Source organism: Pleurodeles waltl, chromosome 4_2 (assembly GCF_031143425.1).
Source record: "Pleurodeles waltl isolate 20211129_DDA chromosome 4_2, aPleWal1.hap1.20221129, whole genome shotgun sequence".
NCBI lineage: Eukaryota > Metazoa > Chordata > Amphibia > Caudata > Salamandridae > Pleurodeles > Pleurodeles waltl.
The window spans coordinates 905,406,374-905,421,317 of NC_090443.1; positions in this window are offsets into that span (position 1 = coordinate 905,406,374).

Genomic DNA, 14,944 nt, shown 5'->3' on the forward strand with positions numbered 1-14,944 from the left:
GAATTGAATGTAACAAATCTTTTATTTGCTCACCATTTTTCACAGGAGAACCAGATGAGGTCATGAAACCTCTCTGTGACCAAAGCTGGCCAAAATCATGTACGATCCCAAATCCGTATCTGCTGTCAGTATAGATAGTGACTCTCAAATTCACAGCTGCGTGGCATGCCTTAGTAAGGGCAATTAATTCTGCCACTTGAGCGGAAAACACTCTCTCGAGCCAGGAGGCTTCGACAATGCCAGTTATAGTGCATACCGCATAACCAGCTCTTAATGTTACAGCGGAGTCTCTTAGACAGGACCCGTCGACAAACATGATACAGTCATTTTCTTTCAATTGTGTGTCCTGAATGTCTGGACGAGGTTTGGTACATAATTCGGTTACCTCAAGACAGTCACGTTCTAATTCTCCCTCATTTTTGATTTCAGTGTTTTCAACAGAAAGTAAAGTTGCCGGGTTCAATACATTACAACGTTTAAGGGAGACATTCGGTGACCCCAGTAAGATCGTCTCATACCTAGTGAGACGAGCATTTGTCATGTGCTGAGTTTTAGTTTGAGTCAACAGAATTTCAACTGAATGCGGAACCACTACTGTTAGGGGGTATCCCATGACTATGCCTTCACATTGAGTAAGGCTCTGACCGACTGCTGCAACTGCACGGAAACAACCCGGTAAGGCTGCTGCGACAGGGTCCAGTGTAGCTGAAAAATATGCTACAGGGCGATTTGCATCTCCATGGACCTGTGTTAAGACAGACAAAGAACAAGCATCACGTTCATGACAGAACAACAGAAAAGGTTTCTCATAGTCAGGCATTCCTAATGCTGGTGCCTTGCACATGCATTCTCTTACCTCCATAAATGACTCAAGTTTCTTCCTTAGACAAGGTTATGGTATATGGCTCATCCTTGATCTCCTTGCCTGTCAGCCTTATCAATGGTTTTGAGATGATCGAGAAGTTGGGTATCCACTGGCGCAGTAGCCCACCATTCCCAAAAACATCCTGACATCTCTTTTTGTCGTTGGGGGTTCATTTGTAAGATGGCTGTTATCCTTTCCTTTGATATTCTCCTCGAACCTTTTTCGACCAAATGCCCTAAGTATTTCACCTCTTTCTGACAGTATTGTAGCTTTCTGGGTCACACCTTATGTCCATTCTTTCCCAGATGATTCAGTAATGTAATGGTATCGTATTTACAACTGTCTCTGGTTTTGGATGCAATCAGCAAATCGTCAATGTACTGCACAAGAGTTGAATTAAAAGGCAGCACCAGGGACTCCAAATCCTTTTTCAATATCTGATTGAAGATGGACGGTGACTATCCTCATGAAGGGGTATCGAAAAGAAGGCTTGTGATAGGTCTACGACAGTAAACCATTCAGCATCACAGGGGACCTGGAACATTATTACTGCTGGGTTGGGCACCACAGGGCAACATTTTATCACAATTTCGTTTATTTTTCTCAAGTCCTGTACAATTCGAACTTTCCCACAAGGCTTCTTCAAACCCATTATGGGAGAGTTACACGGACTGCTCAAAACTTCTTTCAGGACTCCCTGTCTGAGAAAATCTGCAATTATTTGTGACTTCGATGAGAACGTCTTGTGTAATATGATATTGTGGCACTTGGGGGAACACCGCATTTGACTTTATCTGAACTTTAACTGGTTCTACCCCTTTTATTAGTCCTACTTCCTTTCCTGTCAGGTCCCATACTTTCTCTGTTACCGTTCCCTGTAATTCAACAGGTAAATCAATCAAGGTATGCATCGGGAACAGAGTAATTAAAGGGTAATCTTCATTTGTCCCTGTTTCTTCCTCTAAAAACTGACCTTCGTCTCCTTCATCGTCACTATTTGTCTGCACTTCAATTCTGTCATTGGAACAGGTAATTGAACATTTTGTCTTGCACAGTAAGTCCCTTCCCAGTAGGGATACCGGACTCGAGTCACAGACTACAAACCTATGTAGCCCCTGAAAGTTGCTGATCTCAACCTGCACTGGATCTGTAATCGGGTTTGTCAGATACTGATTTGCCACTCCAACCACTCTTATGGTACGCCCTGAAAGAGGCAATCTTGGAACTTCCGCACTTCTAACTGTAGAGCGTGTGGCTCCTGTGTCAACCACGAACGAAACCTTGTAACCCATGACCTTTGCTTCCACATATGGGCCTCTCTGATCCACCTCTAAGGATGCTGCAAGCCTGCACTCTTCACTGTCTGAACTATCGTCTGACCATTCCCCATTCCCCATTCATGCCATTTTCGCCTCGTAATGGGAATTGTTGTACTGTATTATTTTGATTTATTACCTGACCTGTGACCTGTTGAGGAAGCATCACCTGTTGCTGTCCCATCGGAGCCATTGGTAATTGCATTTGCTGTCTAGGTACCATAGGAATCTGCTGTTGTACTAGTTGCATTTGTACTGACTGAAAACGTGGCATTTGCATCTGCTGCATGGGCTGTACCCCTTTCATTTGTACCAGATTGTTCTGAAAAGTTGGGTTTTGATGTCTCATTTTCGGGCCCCGTACACTTTGTAATGTACCGACATTAGCACTTTGCTGAACAGCACCATCCTGCACCATATTCGGGCACTCCCGTTTCCAGTTCCCCACGCCCCCGCACGCGTGACATGGTGACATCTTTTTCGCCCCTTGCGCATCATTTTGAACCACAACAGTATTCAAGTCTGGACTGCGATTGACAAACCCTCGACCTCGACCCCTCGGCTGGGTCTGAAATACACCATTCATTTGCGGTTGCTGCTGTATCATCTGTTGAACTCCATTTCCCTGTATTCCTGCCTGTGCAGCCCTTATCTGCATCACCATCACTTTCTCTTTCAGCTTCTTCTGTTTCAGCTCAATCTCATCACTACAATATTTCGCATACTGCAACACTTCAGCAATCGGCTTAGCTTTCCAACAAATCAAATGATTCTTAATCATCTGGCTAACTTCTGGTCTCAACCCTTCGACAAATCTAAACACAAGATGATTCATGTCTTTCGGTTCAATAGTCTCAGTACCACTATAGTGTTTGAATGCCTTTAACAATCTTTCATAGTAAGCATGTATTGATTCTTTAACTTCTTGAGAGGTCCGGTCGATTTTCTGCCAATCAGTCACCTTCGGCGACACCTTCTGTTTCAAAAACTCAATCACCTTATGATAATACTTCATCACTTCTTCAGAGGGTGCCCCTGTCACCTTATCCCTTGCCGGCTCCTTCGTCGGCCAATCTACCCCTCTCTTGCACTCGAGCCACAAATCAGGTGGAACAATGATCTCGAACAAGGTATTCAAGTCCTCCCAGAGACACTTCGCAAGTTTCACAAATCTGTCTGTTTGCTGATACCACTCGATCGGTTTCTCTCTCAATCTGGGATAATCGTTAGTAAAGGATAGGATGTCTCCTCTGGTCCATGATACATGAACTAAGACACCACCAGCTGTTTCTCTCATGGGTAATATTTTTACCGAATCCACATCGGGTGAGGCCTTGGCTTGATTAGACCCTGGACTGTCACCTTTTCCCTTGTCTCTTTTCTTTGCCCATCTGCCTTCCCATTTTTCCAGTGCTTCCCAGATCTGCGCGCTTTGTAACAATTCTTTCAAATGTGCCTTCATTCCCGCAGACCTCATGTGCTCAAAATCTTTGGAGTCGAAGTCTAATCTGTAACTTCTTTTCAGATGTTTAGTGTTTCCAATGTCAATATTGTATTTATCTGCCAGGTTTGCTAATCTCTGATGTACCTTACCTACCTCCTTGGTAATTTTGGGGCATAGGAATCTTAATTCTGCTTCCGTGTATGACTCCAATCTGTTTACTCCCATTGTACCTTCCACTAACTCAGCAGCTTCTGCCCCTAGTCTTACAAAGTTCAGGTATTCGTCTTGTTTTTCTTTTTCTGGTTCGACTGTAACCACTGCAGCCATTTGAGAAGTATAAGTCTTTTCTAACCATTCATTTAACTGTTGAACTGTGAAACCCTGTAACGAAATGTTCCCTGCGTGCATCATTGGGGAATGTGAGGTGTTCGTACTCGTTGTCTGTGGAGTTAAAATTCCTAACCCTGCCTGACGCATTGCTTCGATGGGTGCTCCCACTGGACTAAGGTCCATTAAAGACCTCAGCTGTTCAACTGCTTGCTCTCCTGGGGCCATTATCTGAGGGGTACCCATAGACCCTCCTCTTATCACATCTTGAGTCATCACTCCCTGATCACATACGCCAGTTTTACCCTGTGCATACAATGGCACTGGAGGACCGACAGTAATTGGTAAGGATATGGCAGCTGGTGTCTGGTCTAGTCCCAGATTTCGTGGAGCAGTAACTCCATGGGTCTGTTCCAAGGTACCCGGAACAGGTACTAATGGCGGACCCGCTACTGGGTTATACCCTGGTATCAGCTGTGGCTGCGGTTGGGACAGTAGTTTCGGAGTTGACTCAATCTGTATTAACTTTGGTTTTGTATATATCGGGTCTGGCGGCACTATCAGATTTGCAGTAGTCTCAAGTACTGGGACGTCTGGGTATATTCTCTGTATCTGCGGTGGAGGTTGCAACTGTATCGGTATGTCTGGAGCAGTGGGTGCACTGACACCATTCTGTAGCGGAGCCATATCACTAGCCTGTGCCGTATCAGCAACTCCCTTTTCCTTCGTCTGGTTCCCAGGGTCCGTACTAGTACTCGGAGCACTGTCGCTCACCGCATAAGGTGGTGGGCGATCGTGCAACAACCTGTCCATAAACTCCTCATCGTCTGAATCATCTTCCTCTTCCCAAAGTCTTTTATTCTCTTTAGATTTGTTTGAGTCTCTATCTGTCTTACAGGAGGCTTTCTTTCCCTGTGATTCTTCTCCCTGTGTTATTGCTGGGAATAATTTTAATCCATCAACAATTCCCCTTCTCCACATTTTACTCTCGTCATCCCATCTAGCCTCTGCATAAGATTTTTCTGCCCTTCTCATCCTTTTTTGAAACTTTTCTTGTCTCTGTTTAAGAGCCATTAGATCCCAAACCGCTAACGCCTCATACTGAGTTGGCCTCAAAGGTGGTTTCTGTTCACTTAACATCCACCTCAATCTTGCGAGAATCCTTGTATTGAACGTTCCATATTCCGGAAACGCTAAACATACCTCCTTCTCTGTTAATTTGCACCACTGTTTCATCCATAAACATGGAGCAACACCCTTTTCTTCAATGACGATATAAGCTGGAGTACCCTCGGGTGGTGTAGGCTCCCCATCAGTTGCTATAATATATGAGTCTCCTTTCAGAGCACTCTTAAATGCTTTAACAAAATTCATTTTCGCGATTTCTTCTTGTTTTGTTTTTAATTTGAAGTGACCTAATTCCCAGGACACTCTTCACCCACCTTTTTCAACCTATTGCCTCTCACGGACGGCAGCCAACCCGTGCGCGACCCCTCTCGACAACTGACCTATCTGAGAGCGGCACCACTAACGTCACACTCACACACACTGCAGCTGACAAAGTCTTGCGGCTTGTCCGCTCCTCACTGAACCCACACAAACTAATGCAATTATTGCAAGCACTTTAAATGACAACACAAATCTGCCGGTTAACTACAGGAAGGGTAATACATTCGCTTCAGAACTTTACAGAGATTTCACTTGAAGCCTCAGCCGCTACTCTCTCCTTGTCAGTTCCCGCATACGCAAGCAGAATTCAACCCGCAAATTCTACTCTCGACTTGTCAATGGCTCGTCCCAGTGCACTTTAGAACTTACCAAATCTCCATCGAAGGTTTCACACATACATTTCAATTCAATCTCGACTTGTCAATCACGCCCGATTGACCTATTAAACCGCACAGATTACAACATAAACCCAAGTGTCTCATACACTTGTCAACATACTACGGAGTCTTAGACCTCGACAGGCCCGTACATAACAATCAACCACGTGGATAATTTTGAGCACCAAGCGCCACACTCATATGAAGTACGCCGACTTCCCTACTCTCATACTGCGGAGTACGCCCACTCCTACTAAATAACACATACTTGGCCTAGATACACACAAATCTCACAATCACCTGCAAAAAGTCATAAGCTAAGCAAGCGCAAGAACCCTAAACCACATATTTATGGTGCCGAGAACATCCCCAACTCACTTAGGCAGGCTCCGAGATCCCGGGAAGTCATGGTGAACTTAGAAACCCATCATACTTCCAATTTGCTTTATCACAGAAAAAACAAATTAAACAATGACTCTCCGTCCTAGGGCCCCCAAGGGCCAAACCGTCGCTCTGCTACCAGAACTGTTAACGCGTCCTTTTATGTCAATTTTATACACATTAGGACTCGTTTTAGGCCAATGAATCTTGTGACCCAGTGGTGAGACACCGTAGGACGAGATAACTGATCAATATGTCAAGCAGTATATCAATAATGTCATCAATATTCACCACCACAATGCACTTTACCTTGGATATAGACATTAATCAAATTGTCGACGCAACCATGACCTTTCAGCCATGAATAACCACACCTTTGGTAGAATTTTATGAATTTTATTCCCTATTAATTACAATCTACTAGCAGAAGTGTCAATCTCAAAACCAAGAAGTATAAGAGCATAGTCACAATATGGCAACTGTGATAAGATTTCATTAATGCAAGAATCACAAACAAAAGAACATAGCACGGCGTAAACATAGATCAGAATACAAGAATATCACTTGAGTCTCAGTTCAGCATGTAGTAACATCAGTTTGTGTCTATTTGCGTCAGTCAGAGTGATTGCCTATCCTAACCACCAATTAGCATCAGCATGTTGGACTTCATGCAAAATAATTTAGAACATCAATTTAGAAAATATCTCGCTATGGCCTCTATTTAAAAATGAGCAGTTGGTACCTAGAAAGGAAAAGCAAACAGACAAATTACAAATCGCATTGGTCATAATTACCCTCCAAGGATTAAGTCAGCACACAGGATCAGTCTTCGTCTTCAGGACATCAGTCGAATCGCCATCAGTCTAACCTCGTATAAAGGACAGGGGACACTTCCCTCATAAGGAGGAGAAGCGCAAAGGGTAGTCTATGGGTGAGGATAGTTTATTAAGTCTCAGAATCACCAAACAGAGTGAAAGAGTTTCTGGATAAAATCAATAGCATTCCCTTCCTAGTTCTCTCGTCCCTTCTGTGACATGAGTTTTTATCCCTTTTTCATAATACCTTCCCCCAAAATTCTATTGGACATTCACTATACCCCACTATCTTTAACCTATCAAATTATACATTAGGTAATCCCAATTGTCACCCCACGATAATTTATAACAATTTGATTGGTCTTCATAATTGACGTCTTTTGAGGTGGCACATCCGGTGGGTTTCTTCACCACTTGGCACGTTTCTTAGGTCATGAGTTCCTTTCTCCATGGTCAAATGTCCTTGTACTTTTAGATTTATCTACTTTTGTTTCAAATTGTATTTGAATTCACACTAAGGCAGCTAGCATGCGGATGGGAACGGAATCTCGTTTGTTACATAAAACGAAGGAAAGGAACAAATGCAGGGTCATGGCCCTTTGCGAGTCAGCACACTGGAAAACAGAGAAAATGCTTTAATATGAGCGCTTAGGCAGCCAAAATCTACAACTAACACTAACTTAAGGCATATGAGATTTTAATACAAATGCAATATTGTAAATGTTAATATGAATCATAGCATGAACAGTTTTACCTATCATTGTTAGTTCACGTATATAATTGTGACCATATACATTATAGTAGAATTCCAGATGCATGTTTAAGCATTACTCTAATTATTGTCGTTTTCTATGCAGCATTATTCATCATTGATATAAGCATTTCACGTCTGGTATATGTAATATTTAAACTACACTCTATCAGCGGTTTGGCTTGTGCCAAACCGCCAATATCATATTTTGGGGATAGGTACCTCCAGGCTATTGGCAGTACCTTTACGCCAGAATACCGCCGTCCGCCAGGGTCGTAATGACCCCCTAAGTGCCCCCAGGCAAGTTGCAATACTGTCAGAAAGAGGTCCAGTATTTCGGACATCACATTGAGAAAGGAGCAAGGAAAGTATCACAAAAGAAAACTTCAGCAATTGTGAAAATGAATCTGCCAACTACCTAGAAAGAAGTCAGGGTGTTTTGGGGAATGGTGGGCTACTGTCGCCAGTGGATATCCTAAAGTTTCCCCAATATCCAAACCTTTGCAGAGCTTGACACACAAGGATGTGTCTGATCTGGAACCCTGGAATAACGGTTGCTTGATTGCTTTCCTAGAGATGAGAGAAAGTATCTATCCTGCCCCAGCACTAGGAATGCTTGATTACAATAAGTCATTTGGACTTTTCTGCAGTAAGAGAGAGGGCTGTACTCTCTCAGCGCTTACACAGTTACACGGAAATGCCAGAAGGACTATGGCCTATTTCTCTGCTACTCTTGATCCCATAGCTTCTGCACTGTAAGGTTGCCTTAAAGCAGTGGCGGCCATCAGTGTCAGCACAGAGAGGTGTGAAAACATAGTCATAGGTCATCCATTAACTGTTTATGTTTTGCATTCTGTCAAGCTGTTGTTAACAAAGACTAGAACCGAGCATTTGGCAAGTAGCTGCTTTACTAAATATGAACAAAATATTCTTGCAGCAGAAAATATGACTGCCAAGCGCTGTGCTGTTCTAAGTCCTGCTACACTGTAATCTGTACCTACAATCAAAATGATGACTGTGAAATGGAGCATGACTGTCTCAATGCCACTGAACTATGCATTAAGCCAAGACGGCATGTACGGACTGAGCCACTACCTGAGTCTGATTTTGTGCCATATGTGGATGCCTCATGCTTACGAGACAATAGAGGAAGTTTGAGAGCTGCCTATGCAGTCTTCAAAATTTCAGAAGTTGTTGAAGCTTCATGGCTTCAAGAAATAGTTTCTGTACAAGTGGCTGAACTGATTGTTCTTACTAGAGCCTGCTGTTTTTCAGACCAGCTGAAAGTAATGATTTTCACCTGTAGTCAGTATGCCTTTGGTGTTGTGCATGATTTCGGACAGTTATGGTCCCTGGGGTGGGATGGGGAAGGGAGAGGGTTGTTTATGACATCATCTAGATCCCCAATCCAGAATGGTAAAAATGTGAGAAATCTTCTTGAGGTGTTACAGATGCCTGCACAGGTTTCAGTGGTCAAGTGCCCTCCACACCATAGTGGAAATGATCATGTAACATTGGGCAATAAATATGCTGATGAAGTCACAAAGTACTGGACTCACAATGTCTGGACCTTTAATAAAGAGTATACCAATGAGGGAATGAATGAGACCAATTACAGCCTTTTGTTAGCTGCAGACACATAGGAAGAGGTAGAGAGGCTTCAGGAAGAGGTATTCAAGGAAGAACAGCCGAGTTGGGTCAGAGCAGTTTGTATCAAGAGAGAAGATGATTACATTTTGGTTTCAATGGATGGAAGACCTATGCTGCCAAATAGTTTGTTACCCACAAAGGTTAGGCATTTCCGTGTTGGTAGAGAAGCCATGGTGCGATTGTTTAGGCAAACGTGGTTTAATTCCAGGTTCAGATTGATAGCTGAAGGGTTGTGTCACAGATGCGTAATGTGCCAGCAGAACAATGTTGGAAAGAAAACTGCAGTAACGCCAAGTCACATAGGAGGATCAGGAGTTCCCTATAACAGGATGCTTTATTGAGATGCCTGTATATAAAGGGCTGAGATATGTTCTGCTGGTCATGTGCATCTTCTTGCATTGGGTTGAAGCTTACCTAAACCAGAAGAAATGATAGTCTCACAGTAGCAAAGTTGTTGTTAAAAGAACTCATTCCAAGGTTCAAGTTCCCAAATTCTTTAGAGTCAGACAAAGGGACTCATCTTAACAATGAAGCCCTGAGATTGTTGTGTGCGGCATTGCAAATGGAACAGAGACTATATTGCAGCTATAGACCTGAGGCTTCGGGTCTTGTGGAGCAGGTTAATGGGTCCTGAAATCTAGAGTGATAAAAGTGTGTCCTTCAATGTCATTTAAATGGCCTGATGCTTTGACCCTTGTGTTGATGAGTATTCGCAGTGTACCTGATTGCAATGAGCAGAGCTATGAGATTGCCAGGTATTCCCGTGAACGCACTTATGAACATTACAGATGATATGATCTTTGAGTACTACAAAGGGCTAGCTGATGTGGTGCGTTCTGTGTCTCATCAGGTCCGGAAAGTTTTGGGAGTTTTGGGATAATACTGCAGATTCAACTGAACCTCATTGAACTGAACATTGTACATGAATTCCTCTTTGAGTTTTCTGTGCTGCTAGAAAGACTGAGCCATTTCATTCTGATGTGATTATTGGTGAATTTGAACAGTGCCTTAATTGTAGACCTTACATTGAGTTTTTTAGGGAATTAAGAAGAGTGCAGAGGCCTGAGTCTGCAAAAGAAGAGAGGGTTGTCCTTTTTAGAAGAACACAGGGTAGGGCTAAGGAATACTCACGAAAACCTTGTAAGTAAACCTGTTGCAATTCATTATATGGTCTTTGTTTTGCCACTTTGCACTAGTGGAACTTAAGTGAACAATCACTGCTGCTGCTGCATTTTATTGAAACAGGTCTGAATTTAGGGAAATCATCTAACCTGGAACATTAACACTAGTGGACATAGCTATATACAGGAATGTTAGTTATTGCATTTATAGTAATAATTTTGCTTATAGGACTGAGTCTACCTACACATTCTAGTAAAGAGTATGTTAAATCTACAACTGTCCCTAAGACACCACGTTCTACTGATGAAAGAGCGTACACTTATTAAGAACAATTTGCAGATAGACACTTTAAGAGGAGATCTTTCATCAAACGTTTATTATAAATTGCTTCATGAGTACATTGACACAATGGATGCAAGGGATTGCTGCATTTCTACGTATTTACCTGCTTCCTTTTCAGAAGGTATAGCTTATCATCACATTCCTTTGACCTATGGAGTTTCCTGAAGTGTCTTTTTGAGCATATTTTATAGACATGGTAGCTTTCAATGATATTTTTTTAACTATGATCTAGTTTTTCCAGAAGTTCCTTTGTTTAAACATCTAAATAAAAATCCTTATTTTAAAGGTGCAGATATAGCAGGTAAATACTTTGTATCTCTCACAGCATTGGACACTGCATATGCTCATGCACATAATTTGATTTGTGAAATGACCACAGTGGAGAAGAAATTTTTTCATCTAGTGGAAGACCGAAGGAGAGATTTAGGGCCAGATGTGTCATTTATCCAAATAGCGATTACCTAACTGCGATTATCTCCGAATCGCAATTATGTAATATCTATTTGAATTTATGAAACTCCAGGAGTTTCATTTCATGATTCCCAATGGCTCGCAAATCGACCTACCTCATTAATATTCATGAGGTAGGTCACAATTTGCATCCCATTGTGAATGGCTATAATCACGGAGATGGAGACCTGCTGGGTTCAGCAGACCACCATGTCTGTGATTGCCTTTAAATACAGCAATTTTTTTTTAAATGCAGTCCGTTTTCCTTAAAGGAAAATGGGATGCATTTAAAAAAGGAAAATTAAAAGTTTTCATTTTATATTTTAAGAGTAGGCAGTAACCTGTGGGACCCCTGCCTGCTCCTAAAAAATGTTTTCGCATGCATTCAATGCAATGCATGCATGCAAAGAGGAAGGGGTCCCTTGGGGACCATAACATTTGCGAATGGGTTACCACCTACTTGAGGTACTTGAAGTACTTGAAGACCGCATTTCGGTCACAAAAAATTCCTACATACCGCTGTGATTCGGTATTAGAAAGGGACGCCCTTGACACGCCATTTTCTAATACCGAATCAGTATGTAGTCACAATTCCAATTTGTGATTCAATAACAAGTTACCGAATCGCAAATTGAAACTCATACATACCAAAATGCATTTTTGCTATTGCAACCAGCCCAAAAATGCATTATACATCTGGCTCTTAGAGTATAAGGGCCTCATTTAGAACACGGTGAACAGTTTACTCCATCACAAAAGTGACGGAAATCCCATCCGCCGAAACCTAAATCCCATTACCTTCGATGGGATTTAGATTTTGGTGGATGGGATATCCATCACCCATCTCATGGAGTAACCTGTCTGCTGAGTTCTAAATCAGGCCCTTAGTCCGAAACAGACAAAGACCTTAAAAGACACCATAGAATGAATAGAGAAGAAATTGAAAATCGAGTGAAGGGAAACCAATAAGCATTAGCTTTATTTTGGCAGCGTAAGAAAGGTTGTGTATTCAAATTGGCAAAGTTATTTGGATCCATTACTTATAGGGAAGAGTGAATGTGAACACACTTTTGAGGTTTGAGGAAAGAGTGAATTATTTTTAGATGGAAAGGATCCTGTGTATACTTTATTTATGGAAAGAATGCTTATTTCAAATTGCCCAAGGGATGGAATGGTACATGTTATTTAGGTATAGTATTTTCAAACATTGTGATGATGATTGTATGGGAAACGAAACCTTGAACTGGAGAAGTGGCAACAGATGCATGGGAGGCTATTGAAGATGGATTTGATGCTGTAGGCAGATGGTATGGAAACGTGGGAAGTAGAATTGTGAGTTCTATTGTGAAGCTATTGTTGGTTATTCCCTTTTGTGCCGTAGTTGTAGCGGTGGGCTTTAGAATTATTTAGGGGATGAGATTTAGATAGAAAAAGAGGAGAAAAAGAGCTGATGTTGAGCTGGAAGAGAATCAGTGTACATTTTCTGATCACATGAAGTATCTGGAGTAGTCTAGATGGAAATCGATGAAAACTACAAGGCTCTAGTCAGCCTCAATATAGGAGATTGTGATAACTTAATTCATCATCAGAGGGAGAATTTGTAAGGCATCATTCTGGTTGCACCATCATTTATTACTGAAGTGACATACCCAGATAATCGACAATACATATATTGTGCGGCTTAACGTTACTAATGTAAAGTGTAGCATCAAAAGCGAATTACTGAAGGTGCTTTCACAGTAGAACATTAGTAGTTCATATATATGTGTGTTCTCATGTTTGATCTTAACATGATGAATTGTAGTACACATGCACATTAATACCCGTGTATGCTAATTATGGTACTATGGTGTAAATGCATATAATCAAGTTTCATTTATAATTCTTGTTTCCATTGATAATTGCAAGATGCACTTATAATCATGTATCTCAAGTGTGCATTAATGCCTTATTAAGTGAGCATAACCAAAGGCATAAAACGTTTGGAGCCACATGTACTAAATAGTAGATAGTGAGATCCGGGAGGATACTTTGGCAAGGACAAAGGAGGGCTTCTGGTACAGGCCCCTTGCTCTTCCTGTCAGCAGCCAGGGATTGCTCCCTGTCCTTCCCCGTAGCAGCGGGGGTGCCTCCTTGCCCTTCCCTGTAGCAGCTGGGGGTGCCTCCTTGCCCTTCCTTGAAGAGCTGGAGGTGGCTCCTTGCCCTTCCTTGAGCTAAACTCCAGAGGCACCGGGTGTGGCTAATAGGTGAGCCCTGGTTCCCAGCCAGTGGATGTTGGTGTATGGGTATGGTGTGGGCCCTAAGGGTTGGTGTGTGGCTAACTATTGTCCCTCGATATTTGCAGGTGACTCTGGCTACCCCAACCTCTCATGGCTACTGACCCATGTGAGAAATCCCAGGACAAGGGCAGAGGAACGTTACAATGAGGCACAAGGGCCAAAAGAAGAATTATAGAGAGGACATTCGGCCTCCTGAAGGCTAGGTTTTGTTGCCTCCATCTCACAGGTGGTTCCCTGTGCTACTCACCCCAAGAAGGTCTAGCAGATCATCGTGGCATGCTGTATATTGCACAACCTTGCCTTATGTCACCAGGTGCCTTTTATACAGGAGGATGAAGCTGAAGATGGGCGTGTGGCAGCAGTGGACCCTGTGAACAGTGAAGAAGAGGAGGCAGAGGATAAGGATGAGGACAACAGAAATACAATAATACGACAATACTTCCAATGACACACAGGTAAAACAGTGTACCTTCACTTATAACTGACAGTTTTGTGTTTGACATTGTCACTGGCAGCCTGATTTTCCCACTTCTATGGCCACTCACTGTACCCTTTGGTATCTCTATTTGCAGATATTTGTGCCTCACTATCGCTTCTGGTGTGTTGACTGCAGCAAAAGGTCATTCCTATGTATACATTACTGTACAGTTGTATTGCACTGTTTATACCTTATTAAACGAATGCATAGTTAAATCATTTGTCATACTTCATACTTGTATTTTTTTCAAAGGGTGTTTATTTAAGTGCTAATAAGTAGAGTGGGATGTGCAATGGGCTGGGTTGATGGTGGAGGAAAGTCCAGGATAGAGTCCACTCTATGTATATCACAGGTGCATTTTCCAAGGGGGCATAGGAAGGGGAACAATGGCAGTTCAAGGTGGACAGAATGACAGAGTGGGACACAAGGGTGACATTCAGGAGAGTCTTATTTCCTGGTGGGGGTCTTGACAATAGTCTCTGGCTTCTGCCTGGATCACAGGAAACCTTTGCGGGGTGGTTCTCCTTCTGCAGGGGGAGGGGTGCTGGTGGCCTGTTGGCCCTGTGGCGGGGCCTCCTGTCCACTAGCGGCAGCGGAGGTGGAGGGCTGTTCATCAATTTGGCTAGTGGCAGGGGCCTGGTGGTGTGCCACTGCCTCCCTCATAGTGTTGGCCATGTCTGCTAGCACCCCTGCAATGGTGACCAGGGTGGTGTCTATGCCCTTCAAGTCCTCCCTGATCTCCAGGTACTGTCCCTCCTGCAGCCGCTGGTTCTCCTGCATTTTGTCCAGTATCTGGCCCATCGTCTCCTTGGAATGGTGGTATGCTCCCAGGATCTTGGTGAGAGCCTCCTGGAAAGTCGGTTCCCTGGGCCTGTCCTCCCCCTGTCGCACAGCAGTC